The sequence below is a fragment of the Carassius auratus genome, unplaced genomic scaffold (genome assembly GCF_003368295.1).
Source record: "Carassius auratus strain Wakin unplaced genomic scaffold, ASM336829v1 scaf_tig00003768, whole genome shotgun sequence".
NCBI classification, from domain to species: Eukaryota; Metazoa; Chordata; class Actinopteri; order Cypriniformes; family Cyprinidae; genus Carassius; species Carassius auratus.
Window position 1 is genome coordinate 48248 of NW_020523544.1, and position 27985 is coordinate 76232.

Consider the following 27985-nt stretch of genomic DNA (forward strand, 5'->3'; position numbering starts at 1 on the left):
TATATGTACTAATAAATAGCTAATATGTTAATAACAGGCATGCTAATAAGCGACAAGTTAATAGTGAGAATTGACTCCTATACTAAAGTGTCACTACTAAAATTTTCTGGCCGCCTACATAAAATTTAATCAAATCTGTTATTAGAAACTTAGAAAATTAGAAACTGGTTAAGTCATGAAACTCTAGACAGGCTAAATCTTTTACATGCAATCTGCTATCAGTCACATCATTTACTACATGGCACAAGCTGATTAGCCTCTGCTGAGTCTGCAGCCAATGAGACTGCTCAACCTTTGAGTAGCCTACTGTAGTTCAATGTTCACAGTATGATGGTTCTGTCAGAATTCCTCTGAATCCCTCCACCTCCCCCAGCTCCACCTGTCTAGATCACCTATGGCATTTATGTATGCTTATCATGCAGTAGTTGAAAATCTTACACATTCGCAACAGCATGTCTTTTTATCTATTAAGAGATACAAGTCCATAATTGCTGTTCAACATATCTAGTCCGCCAAAACCAAATACATTAACATTGTCATAACCATTAACCTACTAAAATGTGAGTTATCTTAATTTAAATGGTTAGATTTCAGTTCAGATGACTATATTTATTGTTTATAATGTTATTTTTATTTATTTATTATTATTTATTTATTTTCAAGTTCAACTTTCAGCTTTTTTAAATGCACTGCTTTGAGATAATATGCCTTATTTGAAATATTTTTAGTAGCCAGGGAATGATTCTAGTCTTTTTTTAATATAAAAGACTAATTAATTCATTGTACTAAATTAGCAATATTATTTGTACTAAATGAACACTGACAGCCCCAATTTTTTCTTTTTTTGTATTATAAAAAATTTGCATTTTTCTTTTTTATAACCCGTCTCACATCATACAAATTTTAGTTTACTCTCATGCCAGTGAGCATACTGGGAGGCCGACACAGACAGACAGAGGTACAGGACTCGCATGCTGGTGTGCATGTGTGCATCTAAGCGTATTAGCATGTGACATTTCCCTGAGCAGCCATTCCCAGCAGCCCCTCACTTTTCCAGAGCATCTCCCTTTCTGCATGTGGTTGTCACGGAGACATGGAGGTTGGCTCTGGGGAAAACAGTGTGAGGCTGTGTGATGAGACGGTTAAATCACGACAGAAAAAGAGAGAGAAAAGGAGACAGCTGGAACATTCTGGCAATGTCCAACCAATGGGGACTTCATATCCACAGAGTCATGCTGTTCCCCTCCTGCGTTTTGCGTATAAATGACAGGACGAGTCCAAACACACAGCGTGAGAAAGCATCTTGCTAAAGAATCACACTAGTGTTTAAAAATACTTAGCCAGACACACTCACACAAACATTTCAGAGCAAGAGTGAATAACCATACACACACACAAACACACGTGCACGTGTCCAGAGTTGCACGCTGGGTAATTAGAGTTGGGCGCACAGGGTGTTCACCTTTTCTGTGTCAATACCATGGGACATGGACCACGTGGAGGCGATGTAATCCATAACCCTCTCGCTCAGGCCTTTGGGCACCTGGTACAGCTTGAGGAAGTCCCGCACGCTGTTCAGCATCTCATGATAGCGGTTGGTGTTAGCATACATCTGCTGGAAGATAGTTGTCACGTTACCGAAGATGGTGGCATAGAGGAGAGCTGTAGGAAAGATAAAGAAAGACAGAAAGAAACTTTGGATTAAATGACAACACAGGAAAAGAACAATGTAATTTAATCACAAATAAATCAAATGATTCATGCAAATAGAAAAAAAATAGACTAGTAAGTAAGTAAATGAAAGAATGCCAGAAGAAAATTTTCTATTTCTATAGATGGATATACATTTTTGGAGTTAGTACGATTTATAAAAATATTATTTTAAAGAAATTAACCCTTATATTCCACAAGTATGCGGAAAAGTGACAGTTAAGACATTTGTTTCAAATTTATTTTAATAATTTTTTTTCTAATTAATGATTTTTTTTTTTACTTTCTATTCGTCGAAAATCCTGGAAAAAAATGCATTACAGTTTCCACAAAAATATTATGCTGCAAAAGTTTTTCAACAGTGATAATAAGAAGAAATGCTACTTGAGCTCCAGACCAGCATTTTAGAATGATTTCTGAAGAACCATGTGACACTGAAAACTAGGCTGCTGGAAATTCAGCTTTACCAGCAGAGAAGTAATTACATTATTAAACAAACTAAAAAAGAAAACAGTATGAAAAATGTTATTCCATAAGTAACCAGCTCCATAACAGAGAGAGACAGATATGACGATAATAATAAATGACAAAGTGAATTGTAAATGAGTGAAAGTAAAGGACAGAAAGAAGAAGATTCAGTAAATGTGAGTGACTGTCTCTTTTAATCTGATTTAGCCGGCCTGTAACGTCTTTTCACACAGGAGGAAATCTAATTACACATGTATGGACTCTAGGTGTGTGTGTGTGTGTGTGTGTGTGAGACATAGACAGAGAATACCCTCCTAAATACCTTCAGATAAAATTTTTTAGCTGACGTTACTCTAATTCATGTCTGTCTCATGAACACAAGAAACATTGCCCTTTCCCAGATATACTGTATTAAAGGGATAGTTCACCTAAAATAAACTAATCTGACAGTTCTGTCATCATGTACACACCCTCATGTTTTTCCAAACCTGTATACTGTTATTTTTTATATATTTTTTTAATGCTTAAATTTGATCAAACGAATAATAATCTCTTTCATTTATATCTTTAAATAACTTTTTAAATAACACTGTCATTTAAAGTTCATGCACACTTCCAGATGCCAATGTAAAAAAAAAAAGATTAAACTTCTCAGTGTTTGTCATCTGCTGCAGTTTTCTGGGACCCCAGCCATTATTATTAGAGTGTAAGAGTCTTGTGTGTGAGATGGCGTTGATGTACGGTTATGCAGTGTGACAGTCTTTGCTGATCTGGGGACAGATTTGGCTCCAGGGTGACAAGAACACGGAACGGAGCTGACAGAGACTGTCCAACTGAACACATGCACACACACACAGACACACATCCTAGATGCTCTGACACCACACATAGGACACAGACACGTCCAGATGTATCAATGTGTGAGGTCACCCAACAAACTTTAACTGCTTTCACGGTTCAACATAAACTGTCCCGTCGAATCAAACACACACAGATCTGTTTTTCATTACAGAGGCGGGCGTATGTTCATTAACAAATGAACAAATAAGTGAGCCAGGCAGCTGATTACACACCCTCCCCTCACATTAACACAGCTGATGTACACTCTTTAATCATGTAAGTGTGACAGAGAGAGAGAGAGTGAGTGTAAGTATTTCTTTAATGTGTCATTAGTTTGTTCTTTGAGATTGCACGGATTGTCTCGGCAGCTCTTGACAATAATGATCTGATCTCTAGCTCATATCACATGATTAAATTATACTGATGTTTTCAAGTGCTGAAGTCTTCTGAAACCGTAACAGAGCTTTGATAACAAAAACATTCACATCAATGGAATCAGACCATTGTTGAGAACCAGATCAGTTCAAATCTGTTTTTAACTGAAACAACCAAATCATTGAGACAATTTGACTCAAATAAATGTTTCAATCACAAATTAGACATGGCTACTTCTGTAAGTCAATAATGAATTACATTTGGACTTTTTACGAAACTTTTATGGTTTGGTTATTTTACATTTTGACAGCCCCAGTCTTTATTCAATTTCATTATTATGAAAGGAATGTTCAGGCTATACAAATTCCTTTTGTGCTTCATGGTTTTTGGAACAATGTGAGGGGTGACTAAATGATGACAGAATTTTTATTATTTCACGAAGCATCCCTTTAAAGGGCTCATGAACTGAGAAATCAACATTCCCTTGATATTTTGATATATAAGAGGTAATTTTACCATAAAAAACATCCTGTAAGTTTCAGTATTCAGAGCTTTCATGTTAGTCTAAAAACAGCTTATATTGAAGATGGAATCTGCCGCTTTTTTACATAATAGTGTGGCTGAACACCACCTCCGCAGAAGAAGATCAACGCCTGCTTCTACATCGCTGCCTGTTTAGCCCCGCCTACCGATTTGCACACATAGTATAAATAACAAGAGAGGCAAACGCACAGGTATATGCATAAATCGAACGACAGATGACACCAAAGACAGCCAGATGGTGTGCAGTGCCAAGTTGTGGAAAAACAGTCTTTGCATTGTCTTCCTTCTAATCCCAACATTAAGAAAAAGTGGATGAACTTTATTTTTAATGACAAAAAGACTGAAACTAAAAGATGATGCTGTGTTGACTATTTTGGATCCAATGTGACAACACACAAGTGTGAGTAACTTTTCATAACTTGGTCACTATTGTCTTTTATTACAGATGGTTTAGTTGTAGTTATGCCTTTTAACCTAAATCACAGCTGCATCCATCAATGAAGGATGAAACTGTCAAAATGTCACAACAGTAAGCCAATAATAGCAGTGGGCATTTACTTCAGAGTCTACAGTCCACCTGGCCCATGCAAACAGAGCGTTCTGATGAGGGTTAAAACAGAGCAGAAAATAGCTGTTTTTTATGTAAATATCTTGATGACCTTGTAAGTGGACCTCAGAGAACAGTACAAAGTAATAAAAAAAGGTTTTAGATTTTAAGATTTACAGTGAGGAGGGAATTTTTACCGTTTATTATCTTTTGCCGATCTCAAGTCACTTTTCTACATAACCCTTAAAAGTAGCCATTTTTGTCAGAGAAAAATGTGACTGAATATGTTACTGGACACTAAATTGCTCACTAAAACTTTGTGACTGACACACTAAAATTCCTCCATCCACCCTGTGTTTCTCTCTTTCACACTCTCATTTACTGCTCCCCTTAGCACAGCTAAAGCCGAGGTTTCATGAATTTAACATCTTTTCTAAAAATAGATACATTCGGGTTATTCTGTTCCTCCTGAAGTACACAACAACTCAAACAAGGAAACGGCATATCGAGCATGTGATTTAGAGTGGAAACAGTGGCAGAGAACCACATTAATCTTACTTGGGTTCATATAGGATATATAGCCTTAAATCCACCAAACAACATGTTCTTTCTGTGTGCTCTGTTTAAAACATGCAAGTTCAAGTCATTAGAAGAGGAGCAAAAACCAGCACTAAACCCCAAGGGGACTTTCTTGAGATGGTACTGTAAAGCAGGACTCATTAGTGGAAACGTACTGTATACATTTTTCACAAAGTTTTGTAGATCTGATGATTGTACACCTGCTCCATTCAACAGAAAAGTGCTGCAGCAATTGTCTTGATGACGAGACACATTTACAACACTGTTTGGGTAAAAGACACGCACATCACACCGTCTGCTTGAGTTGGGCTGCTGCCAGAGATGGAGAGAGAGAATGAGCAGTAGAGCAAAGAAAAACATGGGGTGGAGGAGATAAGCCTGTGTTAGTGTAATTTGATTAGAGCAGGTGATTAATTGTACTGCCAGCATAATACTTGGGCTCTTCCCTTCATCCCTCCCTCTCTTTCTTTTTATCACCCCTTTGCTTTGCCAATACAGTTTAAAGCATTGTTTCAGATGAGTTCAAATAGTGAAACTTACTACTGAAAATAACAAAAAAAAGTTATATTCAAGTAAATCATATTTTAGAATGTAAAACACATGATCATTCCAATGAACAAAGGAAACACCAGTGTTTGAGAGGCAGAAATAGAATAGTGTTAAAGATTGTTAAAGTTGAGGTTTTAGTGAAATGCTGCATCCAGCACACGTCATACTTTCAGTCAGCTGCACACAGTCATCTACACTAATTTGACACTGTTTTTAGCAATATAAAGTCTGCTATAGATGAATAAATGGATCAAAACAGATCATAGAAAAGACCAATCACAAATCTATATGGAAATTATTCTGAATAGAGTATGCAAATATTATTACATCAGCACTTTCACTTACATTTTGAGTGCTGAAAATTATGTGAGTCAGAGGGACATTTTCAAACTTAAAACTTAAATTTAAAATAAAGTACAATATGTAGAAATAGATGCCTAATGTTTTTTTGGCGTACAGACAATGTTGTCAGAACGATGAATGATTGTTCACACACACACTAAAGCGACTTAAAATAGTTGGCCAGTAGTTGGTGATGTAACAATGTAAAATAAACTACACAAACATGTAATAGGCCTATGCATGTGCATGACATCACCGTTTTCACAAATTAGCATTTTTGTATTTTTTTTGTATTTTTTAATAACAGTATTGTTAGCAGATAACGGTATTTACATAGGTTTCAAAACACCATTGTCATGTAATTGAGATTCTATAAATGTTATCGTGTAGAGGACCCTTAAATTTACAGATTTTTCCTTTAATTCAAAACGCATCACATTTCAAAGCCTTATTCAAAATACAGGTTAAACACCTGTGGAAAATTCATTCATATTAACACAGAACATCACAGACTTTTCTTAGAGTGTACTTTACATGTTATAAAAGTAATTAAACCCCTGAAATTTAGCTTTAATATTAATCTGTTCATCAGTCATTCAAATGTAATTATCTAGTCATCGTAATTATTCTTCAAAAGAAAACATCTCACAATTGCAACCCAACAATTCCGTCCTAATTTTGACCCCTAGAAATTCAGATCTCTTTTGCCTTCTAATCAGCCATTACTAACTCATCCATTGCCATGACTGATAGCATCATTTAATCTGTTTGTTCAGAAGCACCAATTATCCTCATTAGGTACCTCACTCATAAATAAGAGCCACAGCTCTGTGTCTCCTCGCATAATAGATGCTCAACTAAGTATAGAAATCAAATACACATATATCATATATTTAATTACTATTCCAGTATATATATATATATATATATATATATATATATATATATATATATATATATATATATATATATATACACACTATTTAATAAACAGTGGTTGTTGTCACTATTATTGAGATTAGTTAGGTGTTGAGGGTGTATGTGTATCTTTTATCTGTGTTTGTTCCTTGATGATGTCTATAAATCAGGAAGAGGTAAAAGAGAGAGAAAAAAGAGGGAAAAAGGGAAAGAAAGTGTATCTGATCAGATGAAACGAGTCCTTGTCAAAAGATTCCCTGTGGCTCCATTACAGAAACATGTGACAGAATATTTCATATCTTGGCATCTCTGCTTCCAATTGAACTTGCATCATTGCCTACAAAGGGCCATGTGACGGTAGGGTGAGCGAAAGCTCTTTCTGCTCAACGTTTGCAAACACTGTAAATCTGTATCAATGTCAGCTGAAAGGTTAGGATGCCGGGGAATTTGGCCAAGGTAAATTGATTAAGCACCAAATCTACTGGAAAACAGGCTCACAACCACTTAGGCAATAAAGAACAGTGCGTTTTAGCTTCCCATTTCTGGCTGACACTTTCAGGTTACTCTGATGCTGACGGTGTCAGAGTATCAGGGACATTGAATATTCTGGACGATTTACTCAGCTCGGGACTCTCAAAGTCACTCTTCATGCAGAATGTTTATTATATGTTTATTCTATTTAATTTCAGGATATATTTATCATCTCTTAAAACAGCACAACACTATTTCATCTGCCTGCTCAAACTACAGTCAGTGTCCCTTTCTGAAAACATCAACGTTTAAGTTAAAAGCTTTATTTGTCAAATTCGCAACAATACTGCAGTACTTGTGTAAATGAAATGTATTGATGTAAATTGTAACTCTCAAAATCTCTGAGTTTTGTTTAAAGCTGTCTGTGTTAACTAAATGAGATTCTAGTCTGTAAGCTATTGTCTTTGAGTTTTATGGAGAACAGCTGTGGCAGTATTTGCTGTAACTAATTTGCTGGATGCTGGTTTATAAGTGTAGTGCTGATTATTTCAGATTTATCTGCACCTAAATGTTACCTAGAAAAAGCAAACTGTAGCTGTTTAATTACAAGTTGTTCAGACAGTTGCTTAACAGACCTTATTAAGGGTAGTGCCCTATTTTTGATGGGAAAGAAAATTTCCGAAAACCTGATGTTTGCTTTTCAAAGACTACTCCAATAGTTCACATCAAGATTCAACCAGAAATCATTCAATATATAAATCACAACTTAAAACCTAATTTTAAACTATAAGCTATAACCTTATCAATATTCACAAGCTGAGGCTCCACCCCTCTGTGACATCACAACCTGTGCACATGCAGTAAAAACACGTGAGAAGAATTAATGCATCTAGAGGGAATTAATCTGAAAACAAAGAGAGGAAGTTAAGCTATCAATCAAACAAGGCAAAACATGCATATTTCACAGAGTTGCAATGAATTTGCGTATGCATGCCTCATAAACGCATATCTAATATGTATGAAGTCATTAGCTGACAAAAACTCCTGCAGGGGAAAGATGAAAGCTGCTTTATGTTTGTCACCGACTCAAAGACCTCTGCACGTGTACATCGGCACACGCACACAGGCGAGCTGCAGAAAGGTATATGTGAAGAAAACAAGCCAGGCATGTATGTTTCTACCTGTTAGTCTGTCTCAGTCAGATTTATATTTTCTATCAGTCGTTAAACTCGTACCCCAAGCTAGCGTTTGCCATGGCAACAGAACAGGCATTCCAGCACCTGCTGCCAGCCCTGTTCCCAGAGAAAGCCATGAAATCAGCATCTGCACTTCTGGGTTTGTTTCAAAAGAAGAGACCAATTTCTCTCACAACTTCTCTAGACTGTGGAATAAAGCCCTTGAGAATGATGCAAACGCTGCTCAAATCAAGTGTTTACACTCGGCGCTGATTTAAACTGTCACTATAAACATGATGAAACATCAGCACGATTCAGAACTTTTGAAATGCACTTGTGAAACAAAAGCCTGTAAGTTCACATCACCTTGAAGCTTTTGTGAACAGACTGCAATGTTATGTCAGTTGAACATTTTCATTAACTGTTGTTAAATAAGCATAAAACACAACTTACAGATTATTATGTAATGCAACGTGACTTGAGCTACAAGAAACAGTTTGAAAAAAAAAATGTCTGTGAGCGTCATTGCTAGTGCATGCTGAATATTTAAATTCTTTTTTTTTCTTTATGTAATTATGTGATTTGAGTTCCCTGCGGCCATCTGCACATTATAATTACAGAAAATATAGGATTGAACAGAAATGTTCAGTGCGAACCGAGTCATCAACATATTTTAACAATTTTCCCAGTCTGGCTTTTTCTAATTATTATTCCATCTATATATAATTCCATAATATTGTATCTTAATAATTTATAACACTTTAAAATAAGCTTCCATTAGTTAATGGGAAATAAACTCATACTAAATAACCATGATTCATACATTTGTTACAGAATTTATGTAAGTTAATAAAAATGCTAATGCTGAGGTCCACTTAATAATATTAACAGACACAACTTTTGATTTATTTTATTGTTAGTAAATGTTGTAATTATGTATTATTCACTAATAATGTTTGTAAAAATGTGATGTAAACAAATGCAACTTTAGCTCACATGAACTATCAATAAACAATGCATTATGCACAAAAAACTGAAATCAGTTGTTTATTAAAAGTGAATCAGAACATTATATTGTATAGTATGAAAAATGGATATTCATTTCCAGATTTGCTAAAAACTACATTTAAATATTAGTGTTTTTACAGGTGAGCTATATATGAAGTTTGATAATGATGAAAGTAATGGAAATATACAAGAAATGAGCATGTACAATGAATTATCTAAAACAATTATCCTACTCAAGTAATTTTTTTCCCTTTCTTGTGACAAAACAGCCTTGTCCTGCATTAAAAAGGTTTAGTTAATTGATTTACATTGTTTTGCCTATTATATTGTGTAACAAATTCTCACATAAATTCTAGAACCCACCTCTGAACCTATTGATGTTCTGCACTGTATGATTGTTTGCCCAGAAAACAGCTATGTATGTTTACTCTGAAAATAAGCCTCTCATGAGGGAGTTTCACCATATAAATAACAGCGTTCTGGCAGCTGGTCATGTTTAATAGCAGCACATATAATGGAACTGACTCATTTTCCTCTGAGTGGTGAATCACAGCTCAATGGCAGTGTGATCTGCGAGAGCCCCGCCGTGGATGACCCTGCAGGCATCATCTCTAGAGTCAACGCTCCATTATTTCGCTCATCTGCCTTCGTAACAAATCACTGTTCAGAACCAAATGAAATGTAGCTGTCTCAGTCAGCATAAATGGTCACAAATGAATCAAAACACAATTGAGGGGGTAATATGGTCAGAAACGGATCATTTCACACTGGAAAATATTATGGTAAGGTGATTTTTGACCAAAGTACATTCTGTAGCTAAAACCTTTTTCTATGTTAACCAGTTAGAAAACTAGAAAAAAGTTAAAAAAAAATTGATTTTACACCCAAATGACAGCGTTTACCACGTTTACATTTGCAATGCTATAAATCTATATATAGGGTCAGCATTATTGCTGAGCCCTGAATTTGCTAGCTGAACTGCACTAGCTTGTTACGAGTTCTCAAATGATAAACAGATGTATTTTTTCATGCACGTGTTTATAAAGAAGTAAATAAAGCTTTTCAACTCACATCCAATCATCATCATGGCCACAGCGAAGATCTTCTCCCCATCTGTGGTTGGAGCGATGTTTCCAAATCCAATACTGGTCAGGCTGGTCATGGTGAAGTATAGAGACGTGATGTAGACTGAATCTTTCGTAGGTCCACCTTCCCATCTTCCCGTCCCGCTGACGTTGAAGCGATAGGGTGTCCCGATTGTCTCACCCAGCATATAAAGCCAGCTCTCCGGACGTACTCTGTTACGTTCCTCGTCTATGACTTCATAGTCTCCAATGCTATACCAGATGCAGGCCAGCCAGTGGGCGGCCAGCCCAAACACGCAAACCAGCAGAACCAAAACAGCCGCACCATACTCGATGTAGTGATCTAGTTTGCGAGCCACCCGGCCCAGACGCAACAGACGAACCACCTTCAGTGAACTAAACAAGCTACTGATACCCTGAGGAAGAGACAGAGAGACTTAAACATACTGCAAAATATGTTTTCATCCATCCATCAAATCTAAACATTATAGGCCGAAGCAATTCTACCGACACGTTTTCTTGAGTCTAAATAAAATGCATTGTCTCTCTTAGCACAGATTCTCTGCATTTATAAATACATGCAGGCGTCTGCCAAGCCAACCCTCTGAAATCAACAATACAGAGAGCTGAAACAGCACCTGAGCACCAGAACAAACACACTGGAATATATGCAAAAGTACAATCTTTTTCGGAAAGTGCACTTCTGTGATGTCAAAGCATGGTATTTCCATTGTTATTTTTTATTTCTTACCACCAGACTTTCTGTGATCATTATTCTGAGAAACAGAAGAGGAGTTGAACCACTTCTAGTTGTAGTGATGACTTAGTTATGACATTTGGGTGAATTGTTGCTTTATATATTATATATTCCTTATTTGGTGAACTATGAGTGCATGTTCATGAATAAAACAGCTTTCACACACAAGGACATCAATAGTACAGTGGAGACTTGCTTTAGGGAAATGGCCACAACGATAACATTAAATATGTATAATGCCTGTTTTAAATATTGAAGCCAAAATCACCCTGGAACCCTATATGTGTGTATTTTCAGATCAGGGATTTATCCAGGGTTTATTTGGGTAGATATTACAAATACAAATTACATCTCTTCCAGTGATGTCAACAGTTCTCTTCGAACAGACACTGAAACATAAATGAGGTTCTTTCGTTTTAGGCATTTTGCTATATTAAAATAATAAAATGCATTTTGGATAATATTTGTGCTGCTGCTTTTGATACTACAGTAAGTCTGTGTCCATGGATATTAAATATTCATTTAAACACCCTATCAGCACATCCACAGAGTTACAAACACTGACACCACACACACATACAATACAGTTCAATACACACCAAGCAAACATTTAAATGACAAAAATTCATTATAAAAATTCTGTTGACTGATTTGATTCGAAACATGAAATAATAGACTATGGTCTAATACTGCTTTTGGTCTACATCAATGTCTGATTGATGCCCTGAGGCACAGCATATCAATCAAATGCCGAGTTTTGAGATGAAAGGCCTACTTGAGTGACAGCTCGATGATTCCAGTTCTTCATTCGCCCACAACAAACACAGGCAGTGCAAGGGACATGCAAAAAGAAAGAGGGATGAGGAGAAAAAACAAACAAACAAAAAAAAGAGAGTGACAATGGTCAACAGAAGAATACGCGAACAGTCAATGCAAACAAAAGCATGGCGCTTTGAATCAAGAGTGAAAAAGCATAGCCTGGACTGTTAGTGAGATCACAGGCATCGCAGACATTAATAATCAAGCCTCTGCTGCAAAGGCAGTGCGAAACGATGACAGATGTCTCTGTGAAATCAGACGGGGTTTATGTAACATAAGATAATTATGCAAACGAAAGTTTTGAAATGAAACACCTGAGGATTTCGATTATTAAAAACCACACAGTTCTCCCTGTAGGCCATAAAAATATGCACATGTCCCAGATGATGGAACAGAGGTGTGTGTGTGTGTGTGTTCATGTATATGCTTGGTCCTCATGTTTGTCCTTTGAGAGAAAGAAATATTGGTTGCATTCCACTTTGCATGCTCTATTCACTGAAAGTATGTCCTGTGTGTCATTTGCTGATGGAAATGTGTGCACTTTTGAGTATGTATAGGAAGACAGTATGCCATAGGGCCCTATAATACACCCGGCGCAATGCAACACAAGGCGCAGCTCAAGTGTTTTTGCTAGTTTCAGTCCGGCGCTGTTTGCATTTTCCCGTCCGGCACCATGTCGTTTAATTAGCAAATGCATTTGCGCCCATTTGTTTGCCCATGGGTGTGTTGGTCTTAAAAAGAGGTGTGTTCAGGCGCATTGCTGGCACAATGCTATTTTATGGAGCTGAAAATAGACTGTGCCATAGACCAGCTCAAAACCAAATATATATATATATGTATGTATGTATGTATGAGTGGATTTGGACATGCCCTGAGTGTACCTGCACCGTGTGCTTTACACTTTGCAGTTAGATCATTAAAATAGGGCCCATAGTGTGTTAGTTTGCAGCATTTTTAACCTAAACATAGATTCACATTTCCCATTCAAGCAATTTCTGCATACAACAATCTGCAAAGCACTAATGCTGCCTTTAGGTTATTTTGGTATAATAATGTATGAGATGAACACTCATTAATTACCAATGAGAAGCTGTGGATTTTCTTCAAGCGTTGGGGGGGCGTTAATTATGATGGAAGACTCACTGATAATATTCATAATAAGATTGTGATGAATCTTGGTAGACAATACTGTTCATTTGAGGCATTTTATGAGGGGACAGGCTTGTGTGGCAAAACCACATCTCCCACCATTCCCTGTGGCAGCATAAGAACACTAAAATCCATTCAAACGTTTAGGTTCAGTAAAATGTATCTTTTTATTTAGAAAGAACCAGGATGCATTAAAGGGTTAGTTCAGGCAAAAATCTTAATTATGTCATTAATGACTCAAACTCATGTAGTTCCAATATCTTCGGAACACAGTTTAAGATATTTTAGATTTAGTCCGAGAGCTCTCAGTCCCTCCATTGAAGCTGTGTGTACGGTATACTGTCCATGTCCAGAAAGGTAAGAAAAACATCATCAAAGTAGTCCATGTGACATCAGAGGGTCAGTTAAAAAATTTTGAAGCATCGAAAATACAATTTTGGTCCAAAAATAGCAAAAACTACGACTTTATTCAGCATTGTCTTCTCTTCCGCGTCTGTTGTGAGAGAATTCACTGCAGTTTAGTGATATCCGGTTTGCAAACAAATCACTCAATGTAACCGGATCTTCTTCAACCAGTTCACCAAATCGAACAAAATCGTTTGAAATGCATTAATCCACGAATGACTTAAGCTGTGAACTTTTTTAATGTGGCTGACACTCCCTCTGAGTTAAAAACAAACCAATATCCCGGAGTAATTAATGTACTCAAACAGAACACTGACTGAACTGCTGTGAAGAGAGAACTGAAGATGAACATCGAGCTGAGCCAGATAATGAATGAAAGATTGACTCGTTCATAAATGACATAATTTTCGTTTTTGGCTGAACTAACCCTTTAAATTGATCAACAGTGACAAGCAGTTTTATATTGCTACAAAAATATTCTATTTCAATTAAAGGGTGTTCTTTTTAACTTTCTTTTCTTCAAAGAATCCTTAAAAATGTATGATGGTTTCCAAAAAAAAAGCAGCATAAATGTTTTTGAGCATGATTTCTGGATTATGTAACACTGAAGATTGGAGTAATGACTACTGAAAATTCAGTTTTGCCATCACAGGAATAAATTACATTTAAAAATACATTGATATAGAAAGTGTTTTTTTTTATTGTAGAAAAAAAAAACCACAATATTACTGTTATTACTGCATTTTTAATCAAACAAATACAGCATTGGTTAGCATGAGATTTCTTTCAAAAACAAAACAAACTAAAATTTGTACCAACCCCAAAGCTTTTATTAGTATAGATCAGTTAGAACCTAATGTACATTTATTTCATTTAATTTTCTTATTCTAATGCTAAACACCCTAAACACCCTTATCTGGTAATGAAAACTGGATATTTAAGCTAAAATAAAATTGTCCAATGCTTCTATTTTATTCTAACCACCTGAACACAGGTCAGGTCAATATTACGATTTCTAGACACATCAGGAGGATTGCATAATCCCAATTTTTCATTCTATGTATAGTGTAGTTTGAGCAGTGCAAAATGAAATCTAGCCATTTCTTCTGTTTGCAAATAGTTTTCCACCAAAGAAAATACATTCAAAAGCTGCACTGGCTTCCTAATGTAAACAAACCTCAGTGTGAACTTAAGTTTACCAGCCGTTTCGTCCTCTGTTTCAAATCCAAATCAATCAGAAAGCTAACACCAAACAGAGTGCATTATTCTCCATCAGAGAGTCGTCACCTCAGGATCTAATTTGCCTTGTGTTGCATAACTCTCTTAGGATGGCGTTATTTATGGTGGTGCTCTGTTTTGTGGGCTGGTTCTGCTGAGCTCAAAGCCCGGCAGCGTGCACAGACAGATCTGATGAGCTTGATGTAGCTGATCACGGTAAACTGGTGCTGACAGCCCCTCTGAAAAGCCATATGCCCGAGGGCAAGATGAAAGCTCGGATCCTGCATATGTGCTTGTGTGTGTGTGTGCATGCAACACAGTGGAAGTAGGAGGGAAGAGCGTCTGAGTGGGTGAATGTGCTGGTATCAAATTCATTTGTAACTCGAGAGTGTGCGAGTTTAAGTGTGTGTGTCCATATGTCTGTTTTACAAAGAATCACAGCTATATATATATATATATATATATATATATATATATATATATATATATATATATATATATATATATATATTACTTTTTAAAGTGATAGCTTGCCTCAAAATGAAAATTCAGTCATCATTTACTCATCCTCATATCATTCCAAACCTGTACGACTTCCTTTTCAGATTATTTAAATAATATTTCACCTGTTTTTATCCATAAAATATAAGTCAGTGTGGTCCAAAACAACACTGACCCGATTCAATTTCATTGTATAGACAAAATAAGTTTTTTCTTCATTCATTTCTAAGTTCTGAAGAGAAGTAACAGATATTTTCTTCTATATGGTGGCATACTGTACATCCAAGTTTAATGAATTATTAAAATAAAATAAAATGTGAGCAGATAATTGTGAGCTTTCAGGGGTGAGGTTTAAGCAGACTTAGCTTGGCTACATTAGAAAACACATACTTTTCTCTACATTTTGGCACTTTCGTCCACACTGAGATGGCATTTTTGTCCTAGCTTTTTGAAGATGCTTTCCCAGATGAATAAATTTGAAAATGCTGTTTGTATTGACTGTGAAAACAGAAGTATTCAAAACCGGTGACAGTAGCCCCGCACATGGCATGGAGGAAAAAAATAGTAGGCTAAATTGTGTGCACTATTTACTATTTCATTCCCTCGATTTATAAATTGTGCACACGATGTACTAATTAGTTCCCTTGATTTGCTAAATCATGCACACAATTTATAAATCAAGAGAATGAAGTAGTAAATTGTGTGCACTATTTAGCAAATCGAGGGAACCAAATAGTAATCATGTACACATTTTAGTACATCGAGGTAACAAATTAGTAAATCAATGCGCAAATTTTTTTATTTTTTCTTGCATGTCATATAACACAGAGACTGACAGCACGGCTTTAAAATGAAAACGCCTTTTTTTCAATGTATCCAGACCAATGAAGACAGCCCAAATGATTAGAGAAGACCTGCATATATCACAAGAGAGAACTGGTGGATCACTGGAAGATCCAGTTATGCCATTTTGATTAAACATTGTGAGGTCAAAAATTAATTAATTAATTAATTTTAAAAAATGCACAGATGCCCATTTTACACAAGTTGGTATTATTTTGGGTCTTAACGAAAAGTCTATAACATACTTTGGTAAAAGTTTCTCAATTATAGTGTAAAACAACACCCTTTTATACCTTGTCAAAAACAGGTCTGTTCACAGTTTCGTTTCGCTGCATGTTACGTCATTGTGTACAGGTTTAAGTTCAAACCTGTAAAAGTTAATTATGCATTCAATGACCACTTTAAACTGAAACATAAGATGTATTTAGAAAAATTAAATGAATTAAATTGTGAATTTTCATTTCGTGCCAACTTTAAATTTGAGTAAATGATGACCCATTTTTCATTTTCAGCTTAACTGTCCCTTTAAGCACAAATCATTTTGGAAAGCTGTGGAATGCAGGTGTGAGAGCAGTTAACATCGGGCAGAGAGATTATGCTCATCCTCTGTGCAGTGGCAGAAATTGATTGTGAGTTCAATTAAATGCGGAAAGACAGTTCAAGTTGAAATTGTTATACGGTCACAGATTGATCCAGAGCAATAGCATCATCCAGTACACCGATTCCAACCTCACCAGCACAGAGAATCACACACCATCGATTCAGTTCCCAAATTTACCATACAATCACCCATATCCAGCGAGCACAAGAGACAGAAACAGAGAACCAAAGTGAGGTGCTCAAATACTTCTACCCAAAAGCACATCAAATGCTTTACATAAAAATTCAAACTGTAAATATGATAGCGTGGAAATGAACTCTTAGCCCAAGATCAATGAAAGGGTTTGCGTGCTTCAACTCTCTCACGTCCCGATCAATATTAATTAGCACCAAAGATTTGCTCCATTACAAGCTCAAACACTATCTCTCAGACAAAGCTCTCAGACAAATGATCAGTTTAATGTTGCAGGGCCGTTATACCATCACTTGGAAAGAAATGCAAGGTTTAATAGCTATTCCAAACAGATGTTTTGAGGTAAATATGAAAAAAGTCTCATCACAAAGTGTGTAGTTTTGATTTAGTTTTGTTAATTCTTTGCTGTGCTTCCCCTTGTTGCATTTAAAATTTAATCTGAAGATAGTTACGAGCAGACCCTAGGTAGCAACTTATTAAGATCTCTCCTAGACTATTGAGTTGTTACATCAATGCTAGCTAGGTTATCTCTGTAATGAGAGCCAGCAGGGTAGTGCAAAGCTTTTCTTCAGTTCTTTCTTTCTTAAAGGCAATATTCATGTCTGTTTCCAGGCCTGAATGGAACAAAAAATGTCCACTTCCCCTGTCCCTTGTGAGTTTGTTTATTGTAAAATATTTTGTCTGATCTGATAATTCAGGTCCCCATACACTAAGTGTGTAGTACTCACAGTCTAGTTTTATCAAATTTAAATGCATTCAGCTTAACTGCACCAATTTCCTCCAAAATCAGCGTAGACCAAGGCAGATAAACTGATTCAGAATCTCTCCAGAGATTTACTTTATGACACTGATCTGAGATCAGGCTTGCTGGATAACTGCCACTAGAATAGTTCGAGTCAGAGTAGATGCTACACAGAATCCGAAGAAGTCTTACAGCGAACAATTAATGCAATAAATTTAATGGTCATGTGTGTCGTTTTTTAAATGCCTGAAATAAGGTCTGTAGTTTACGCAAGATCAAGATATTTCCTTGTTTAATTCTGAGATAAAATACATCAGAAATATGTGTAAAAGGCTAGATGTGGCTACAGAGAAAAACTGATCCAACTAGTAGATTTAAATTGTGGTTTGTTTATACTAAAGCTTTTTACATCTGTTAATTGTAAAGAAGATAACCCTAATGAACACGATGTGTAAGAATAATACACTTTAGTTAGTCACAGAACTTTCCTGCAATTTCTAAATCCAGTGGAAAAAATCCTATTCCTGACTTCCAGGTCGGCCTACAAAAACACATTGTACATATTTGTAGCAGGGATTATTTGCTTGCCTGACCAATGGCAGAAAGTGAAAAACCTGTCAGCAGACAGTCATTATTTTTACAATTATACTGTATTTATAGTACACTTGGTGTCAAATTTCACCTTGACTATATTGGTAATATCTAAAAAAGAATCTTTCTGTTCACTCGCAAACTCCTTAAAGGGATTATTCACCCAAAAATTAAAATTACCCAGTGATTTACCCACCCTTCAAAAAAGTAATCCTAGGTGTATATTACTTTTTTTTTCAGACCAATACAATCTGAGTTATTTTATTTTTGTTTTTATTTAGATATGACAGTGTAGTGAGTGACAGGAAGTGATGTGGGGGAGAGAGAGGGGGTCAGGATTGGAACTTGAGACACCGGGCTATCGACGCCAACTAATACAATTATTACCCCCATCCCCCAGGACCCGTATGGAGCAATTTTTTGCATTTTATTGGATTTCTAAATCGTAAACCCCATTCACTGCCATTACAAAGCTAGGAGCCAGGACATTTTTTTTAATATAACTCTAATTTTATTCATCTCAAAGAAGAAAGTCATATACAACTAGGATTGCTTGAGGGTGAGTAAATCATGGGGTCATTTTTATTTTTAAAGGTGAACTATCCCTTTAACTTGGCACATCTTTCATAAAATGCATGCTACTCTGTCTGAATTATTGCCGTCTGCTGCTTTTTAAACATGTTCTATATATACATATCTCCTTGCTTTAAACACTGTGAAAAACAAGTAATAAACTTAAGTATACTGGAAAACCAGAGCAAAAACAATGAGCCGACATTACAGATCAATCTTGTCATTGATTATTAATGTTTGATACATAATGTTTGTGTGTGTGTGTATGAGAATAAATTAGTGTTTTGTACTGACCTCGTCCACGTTCTCAAAGGCGTTGATGACATCATAAGGCAGACAGGACAACAGGTCAATCACAAACCAGGTTTTCATGTAATTCATGCGAATCAGTTTCGGGTCTGATATCACTTCACCGGCCGGGCCCACGAACGTGGTGTGGAAATTTAGTACAATATCTACCAAAAAGATCACGTCCACAATGCTGTCCACAACCAGCCAGGTGACGTTGTTCTGCTTGGTTTTGAATGAGACGTTGTATGGGACCATGATGGCGGTGTAGAAGGTGAGAATGAGGATGACCCAGTCCCATGTGGTCTTAAAGGCACAGTAGTGCAGGATGATGTGAGGGGGGTCTTGGGGGTCTCTTGTTTGTACTGGGGCAGGATGTCAGAGCCCAGCTGGAGAACCTGTGTAAGAGAGAGACAGAGAGAGAGAGGCAGCGGATGGATGGTCGTTTATCTAAATGGAGAGGAAGAGCAATGACCTGTCTCGGCTTACAGGAGACTCGCCTCGAAGAAAAATCACATCCTGATAAACATCTCATCTCATCTGTTTAATAGATAAAGATATTTAGTCATCTAGATAGCAGATATTTAGTCATCCAACTAAAATGTATTTTTAATGGACATTTTGGATCAACCATCCCAGAATAAACACATGTTCACATTATATATTATTGAAGAATGAATGGAGACATTACCTTAAAAACTGTTTTACTTATCTAGCAGTAAAAATAATATTGTGTTAAATAAAAATTTTCATTTATTTATTTTTTACCTTCAGTTTTAGGTCGATACCACATAAAAAATTCCCTTAATTTTTTTATTTTATTTAAATTAATGCATATCAGTATATTAACTTGCTTCATATAAAAATTTCAAATACATTTAAAATAACCAAAAAGTAACAATTTCATTTAAATATAATAATAATAAAACAAATATATATATTCAGAAATATTTTCTAAGCTGAATGTCATGATTGGCCAAACAGAACGAAGTATTCAGAATCATGCAAAATGACATGAATATATATATTTATAATTTACTTATTTATTGCAAATGACTTGAGCAGATTATATACAGTAGTAAGTTTATATTGGTCATATCATATTATATAGTTATTTATTGTCTACTGCCACCATGGATTAAATATCTAATACAAAACTAATCTGGTAGCTCCATTGCATGAAAGCTTTTATGTGGCATTAGGAATAATGAGCTAGGCCTAGTACAGAATGTAAAAATATATATATCATATGTTACAGATAATAAATTCATTATGAGGCATTTCTGGCCCCCACATTTAAATGCCTAGGCCTTTTCTTCACATTTGGTGGCACTTTTGTCCCAAAGTCCTGTTAAATTCCCGACCCTGTTTTATAAACTATTCAAAAACTGCTCTATATATCTTCTTAATCTCCCTGCAGGAGGACTGGAAACACACAGTGCAAGAGGATAGCCTTCCTAGTGTTAGTTTGATCTTTGACACGAATGGATGCAAACACATGCTGGTACACACCAGAATCCCTCACAGGCATAAAATGAAATGTATTAGTCTGACGCACACACTGAGACGTACCTCTGCAAGGCGCGAGTGTTTATGTACATTCTCTCCTTTATGTACGGTGGGCTGCAGTTGTTGCAAGACCCCTCTACTGCTGGTCAGAGCCCTGGTCAGACGAGCAAACTTCCCCCATCCTGAACACAGATATAACCTGGTGTTAACATTCCTCTCAAATGCATAAATGGTTATGAAATACATCTGAACAACATGTACCTTTGGAGGAGTCATCTTCAATTGGTTGTTTGAATGCTGTAATGTCACTAAATGTACACAGGAAGAGCACAACCTTCTCCTGTTCATTTCGTATAGGTGCTATTTTCACAAAAAACCAAACCGGCATTCCTGGAAAAACACAACCACACACCGTAAATCTATCTTCTATTGAAGAAAAATAAATCTAATCTTTCTATTGAAGAAAAAAACTGTCTTGTCTCTGTTTTACACATTTATGCATATTCATTAATATATTAGCATAACAAATTTATGCTCTAGGACTGCTGTGTTCCTGCTCCCAGTTTTGTGTGCATCTGTGTGTGTTTGTTTGCAATGCTCACTGTTTTTCTTGTACATCAAGATCTCAAACGAATTCATCTCATAGTTCTCGAAAGTCAGTCGAACTTTCTCGCTTGTGTCCTTATCTGTGAGCTCTCCGTACATGAAGCTGTGACAAAAAAGAAATGTAAAAAACAGTCAGAAGCAGACAGTTTTCAATCAGAATTTCACTTGACTTCATTCTAAAAGTTTACTAAAAATAACATTCTGTCATCATTTACTCTCATCATTCTAATTCCATTTGACTTTTTTATTTTCTGTAGAACACAAAAGGAGCAGTGTAGTAGAATGCTGATGCTGCTCTTTTGAATAAAATACAAGAGACCAGGGGCTGACAAATTCCAAAAGTGACAAAAAAGTGCCATGATAAAAGGTCATATATGACAACATGGACAACATATTCGCAGGCCCCAGGCACCATTCACTTTCCCTGAATGAAAAAAATACCATGCTAAATTTCTCCCTTTGTGTTTCACAGAAGAAAGTAAATCAAATGGGTTGAAAATCAGAACAACCTGAGTGTAGTTAAATTGTCATAACATTAATATGTATTTTGCTTAGTGGATATTTTGATTCATGATGAGCAGATAAAATCAAAAGTTTACTGAAAACTAGTCCAACTTTGCTTTACTATAATGAGAGAGGCAGAGAGGGAGGAATGATACATTCGGGAGACTCTTTCTCTTAGAGACATCTGGAGCAGTAACGTTAATGAGCCTATCTTGTGTTTGGCATATCAAGGAAAAGTAAGAGTACAAAGCTGGCTGGCTCAACAACTAACCACACAGAAGACAGCCAATGTCACCCCTACAACTCTATTTTGAACATTAACTGTACCAGCTATATATATCTATATCTATATCTATATATGTTTTTTCTGTTTATTCTGCTACATACAGCACACTAAAAAAGTTGCAGTCGGTACATTTTTTATGTTTTGGAATTAGACTGTAGGTTGTATTTAGGTTGTATTTATTTTACCCAAATTACAGTTAAAACGGAAATATTGAGAAAATATTATTACAATTTAAAGTGCTTTCTATTTTAATATATTTAAAAATGTTATTTATTTCTGGGATGGAAACGCTGGATTTTCAGCAGCAATTTTCAGTGTCAAATAATCATTATAATTGTCTTCTCTGTCACTTTTGATCTATTTAATGCATCCTACTAAATAAAAGTATTCATATATTTTAAATATATATATATATTTACTGAAAAATATTATTTACTTATTTGGCACTGTTACTTTCCCATATTCTACTCTACATAGTGTGTAGTGTAGTATTATATGCTGAACTATATTGTATTACATATTGTAATATAATATTGCACTGTACATATACTAGGTTGTATTGTGGTCATACTTCCTTACAAACAATATTGTACTATCGTGTATATTATGTTATCTAATACGGTATTTAATACTGCAAATGTTAAATTTCTCACAATTCTCATTATTAAATAGTTGCTTATTAGCATGTCTATTATTAACATATTAGCTGTTTATTAGTACATATAAAGCACATATTTGGCATGGCAATATTCTACATCCCTAATCCTACCCAATACCTAAACTTAACAACTACCTTACTATCTATTAACAAGCAGGAAATTAGTAGTTTATTGAGGCAAAATCTGTCGTTAATGGTTTGTTAATAGGGACCTTAAAATACTGTGACCACTGAATTCAAGCATCTTTCTACAAGAATATGCTGTTCTCTCTCTGCCATCCTCTCTTTTATATAAAAAAAATAAAATATGATCAATATGATGGGAAATAAAAACTAGTACATGAAACCAGCTCTGCATGAAGTCTGATACCTGCACGTGCTGCTTTTCTGCATGACCTCAGCACGGTGGTAGCCGGACAGCTTACAAAAGCCATCATTACTGTAAACGATGGGCCAGTCTACGATCTGGGCATTTCCCAGCACAAAGTTTGTGTCTGTGGAAAGAGCACAGGAGGGTATGGGGAGGAAGCAGGTGAGAGGAACCAGGCACAAGGTCAACGGTAAGAAAACTAGAGGTCGGTCGCCATGATAATGTCACATGAGGCAGGATGGGTGGACACTGTCACGCAGCCGAAAGCCACTGATCTGACATGTTTATGACAACACTTTTACTGGTCTGAGGCCAAGATGGTAATGCACAGTAGTTTCACATTATACTCTCACATTACCGTACAACCCCATTCACACTAAAATACGTTTATCTGTAAATGTTCCTTCTGGCAACCTTTTTGTCCAGATACAGTTCCCTGCCTTAGAAGGTTTTTCTTGTTAAAGTGAACAGAAAGAAACATATATTTGGTAGTCTCAGCCTCATACAGCCCTCAAACCACCCACAGACTGTTGTGATCCATATTGCATTAAAAAATTGACATAACATTGGTTTAAATATAATTGACTGGCTTTACTGTAACTAATGGGAGTCGTGGTGCATGGGTTTGTGTTTGCGGGGTTGTAGTATGCAGGGTTGTAGTATCAGATCTTTTAAAGTTTTTTTTAGACACTTAAGCAAGTGAACAATATAAGCTTAAACTACCACTGTTACATCAATTTTTTTAAATCTTGCCCTATATATCCCACCACAATAAACATCTGTGGTTGGTCATACACATGAATCCCATTCCTGGTTTTTGGCTACTACTGTTCAAAAGTTTGGGGTCATAAATAATTTAAAAATACTTTTATTCAGCAAGAACACGTTTAATTGAAAAACGTTGCAAAAAAGACTGGTACACAATGTTACAAAAGATTTCTATTTCAAATAAATGCTGTACTTTTGAACTTTTTATTCATCATAGAATCCTGAAAAAGGTTTGACAGTTTCCACAAAAATATTAAGCACAACTATTTTCAGCACTGATGATAAGAAAAAATGTTTCTTGAGCACCAAATCAGCAGATATTAGGATCTCTGAAAAAACATCATGTTCAGTTTCATAATGTGACACTGAAGACTGGATTACTGGATGCTGATCATTTAGCTTTGCCATCTCAGAAACAAATCAAAACGAAAAAGTATTATTTTTTTAATTGTATATTATTTCACAATATTACTTGGTCTTGTATATTTAATCAAATAAATGCAGTATTGACAAGCAAAAGAAAAAACAATTAAAAAATCTTAGAAACCCCAAACTTTTGAAAGATGCATGTCTATTCAGCACCAAAATTCTGACTGAAAAAATTAACTTCTTTATTACCCATAATACTGTTAGAACTACTAAAACACACAACCTGACACCTATATTCATGCTACATCTCTCATTAAACCTTTCATTGTCTTAATGCATAGGAGTCTTTGCAGACAGAGTGAGTTTGTGTTGTTCTGGAGTTATCACAGCCATTATCAATTATACCAGAACTTTTACTCCTGTGAGTATGGTATTCTCCAAAAGCCTGTGTTGCAAACTCTCTGTGCCAGGGTCATCTGTAATGGGCTCCATCTCTTTAACCTTGCTTTAACCTTTCGTCTGATGTCTTTCAATGTTAGTGTGTTAGTGGCTAGCGTGTTAAGCAGGCTATCAGGCTGATTAGCTGACAGTAGTGATTTAGCGGCTGCTGAGTAAGCCAGTAGCACTTTTAACAAAGTATATCTCAAAGCTTGAGCAAGCTCACGGTAACACTATACAACCTGTAATCCAATATAAAAGAATTAGAAACTGTAGTCTGTCACAAATGAGGGACAGTGAAGATCTCTCCGGTATTTAACAGCAAGAAATTGCCTTTATATAAGCGTTGCCCTTATGTAATATGCAAACCGTAAACAGCATCATGACTTTCATCCATCTCACAGCCTTTATTTACATATTTACATACAGTAGGGTTCATAAAATGAAGGATTTTGAATGATTAATGTCACAGATTTGTTTACTTTGAAACATTTCATATTAATTTTACCTTACCACATTTGTTTACATTTCCTGTTAAAAGTACTGTTTATTTCGAGGTTAAAATTTGATTTTAAATCCCAGACTTTTGACCCCTACTGCATGTCAACATTAAAACGAGTTTAGATCTAACATAGAATAAAATAAGATCTGATATATTTTGTTTTTCATTATAAAATATGTCCTTCACCTCATTCAGACATAATAACATGAATGGCAACATTTTTCACTTTGACTGCACATATGATTTAAACACAGACAGACATTTCATCTTTCTATGGCTAATGCTTGTGGAGGGTAAATGGGAGATGAGCACATGTGGAAAGGCAGCATCAGAATCAGAAGTGAAGGGAAACTCAGATCTATGATATCAATTGATTTAAAAGCATGGTAGTGGATTTGCCACAGAGCACATTTCTCCTCTACTGAGCAAAAACACTGGAAGTTCACTCAACACACTGAAACAAACACACACACACACACACATGTGGACACACACGCACCACTATGGAGGATAAACGTTCCATGCCAACATTTGTTATTTTACAGCAAGTGCTGTCAGCGCTGAATGAGGACCAGGAAGCAACCTCTGCATGGTTATTTTCACCATAACTAAGCAGTTTTGAAATATCAACAGCACTGTTAAATCAAACTTTTTGTTAAATTCAGACTATCCATTTGTAAATTAACAAAAATTGTTATAGAACAATATTTAATGTCGAAAGGGAACTAGAAAGAAAGAAAGAGAGAGAGAGAGAGAGAGAGAGGGTGAAGGAAGGAAAGAAAAAGATAGAGAAAGAGAGGGGGAGAGATAATGGAGGGATGGAAGAGGTTTAAAGCACGAGTGTTCTGCTCAGTGAGGTTTATACCTGTGTGTCTATGTGATAATGTCCAAACTGGAAGTTAAAGAAAGCAGAAAAAGAGTTAAATAATACACAAACACCATAGAGGAAGAGGAATTTATCCTCATGTTTTTCTCCAAGACGCCAGTTAACCCATATTTGACCAAGCAGGTCATACAGATATCAGTGTTTTCAGACATTAATAGAAGTCCTACTTTAATGAAAAAGTACATTTTTCTTAAAGCTTAGAGATCTCTCTACTGGGGTTCAGTGTAGAGGTGGTGTGCACTGAGCAGATGTGGACTCCTGATGTTCGATTAGTTTTAAATGGCCAACGAAACCAAATGAATTATCTTGGAATATCTTGGATTCTATTTTAAAGACCTTACGGAGGGTGCAGGAACACAGTCTGACAGTTTTCAACGTTTCAGCACTCTTAAATATTAATTGCTATTAAATATTCATTTTACCTAAAGTTGTTCTCTATCCCACAAAACATGCTGATGGAAGGATGTATGGGAACAACTCATTTGGGAACGAGCAGCTGTCACGCAGAGAATACAGAACAATAATTCGGTGTTCCTGCAGCCCATTAGGCTTCTCTTTATTAAGTATTTTATAGGCCTAATTACTATAGCTTAATATAAAAAATTATTATTCATTATGTAAATAAATTAGTCTATATATAGCTTATATTTTTTTAATCTAGAAAAGAATTGTACTTTTAGAACTGTTAATATAACGTTTAATTTTATTTTATTTTTGTCAAATTAAATAAGAAATAACGACTATATTCTATTGTAAGACATTCACTACAGAATACACCAGCATAACGTTTGTTCCCCTGCCTGAAAAGACACCTTTAACTTTCTAGTTTGTGTAGTTATTTATATTGTGCTACAAAGGTTTCTTCTAAGTCTTTTACTTATGTAGCCAAAAGTTTTTCTTTCTTTCTTTTATCTGCGACACTACCGCTGATACTCTTTCTGTCTGTGCGCTGCTGTGCATGTGGTGGTGCGTCTTACCGTTAGACCGTCGGACAATATTTTCCAGAAAAGTGTTTTGTGGGGCCACTAGTCCTCTGCGTCCCCCGGCCATCACGGCGGGTCATGCGCTCCTGTGAGAGGCCGGACCGGTCAGCATAAAGTACCCACACAGGTCTCCGGTGTGTCTGCCGTCCACATGCCGCTGTCGCATCCAGTGATGTGTGGACCCAGGGCTCTCCTCTCCTCCACCCCATTGAGACTCCACCATCGGCTTCAACTGGCGAATCAGCGCCATCTATCGACTCGTGTGAGGCAGCAGGTGTTCTTCTGTAAATCAATAGATGGCGCTGATTCGTCTTTTATTATACGTTATCAATTCCAGTATCTTGACGCCATCTGCCGGTGGATGTACTATTTTTTGCAACACTTTTCGTCTGTTATCATTTAATCACCCTCAAGTTATTTCAAAACTGTAGCCTAATAATAGATTTTTTTTCTGCTGAACATAGAAGAAGATGTTTTGAAGGCTGTGGGTAACCAAACAGATGCAAGTTGCCACTGAGAAAAATTAGTTCTCTAAATGTTTAGAAATACAGTATGTGTATGTATATATTTTGGGAGCAGATTTTAATTTTTTTCTTCAATTAAATTCAGCACCTTGTCAAAATAAATAAATAAATAAATACAATTTATATAGATTTTATTCTGCAGTCAAGTGCTGTCTGCAGATCTTGGTGATGTCACCCAAAAAAAGAAAAAAGAAAAACTGCAGCAAATTGGGATCCTGCATGACATGGGTTTGGTCATTAACCTTAAAAACATAAATATAATGATATTACAAAAAGACCTAGCGACCAAGACT

The 27985-nt window shown here is 36.0% G+C and overlaps 1 pseudogene; it reads right to left on the reverse strand.

Annotated features, from left to right (window-relative positions):
- The window catches only part of LOC113070362 (potassium voltage-gated channel subfamily H member 1-like), a 45279-nt pseudogene extending 17942 nt beyond the window's left edge, over window positions 1-27337 (reverse strand).
- Between the last annotated feature and the right edge of the window lie 648 nt (window positions 27338-27985).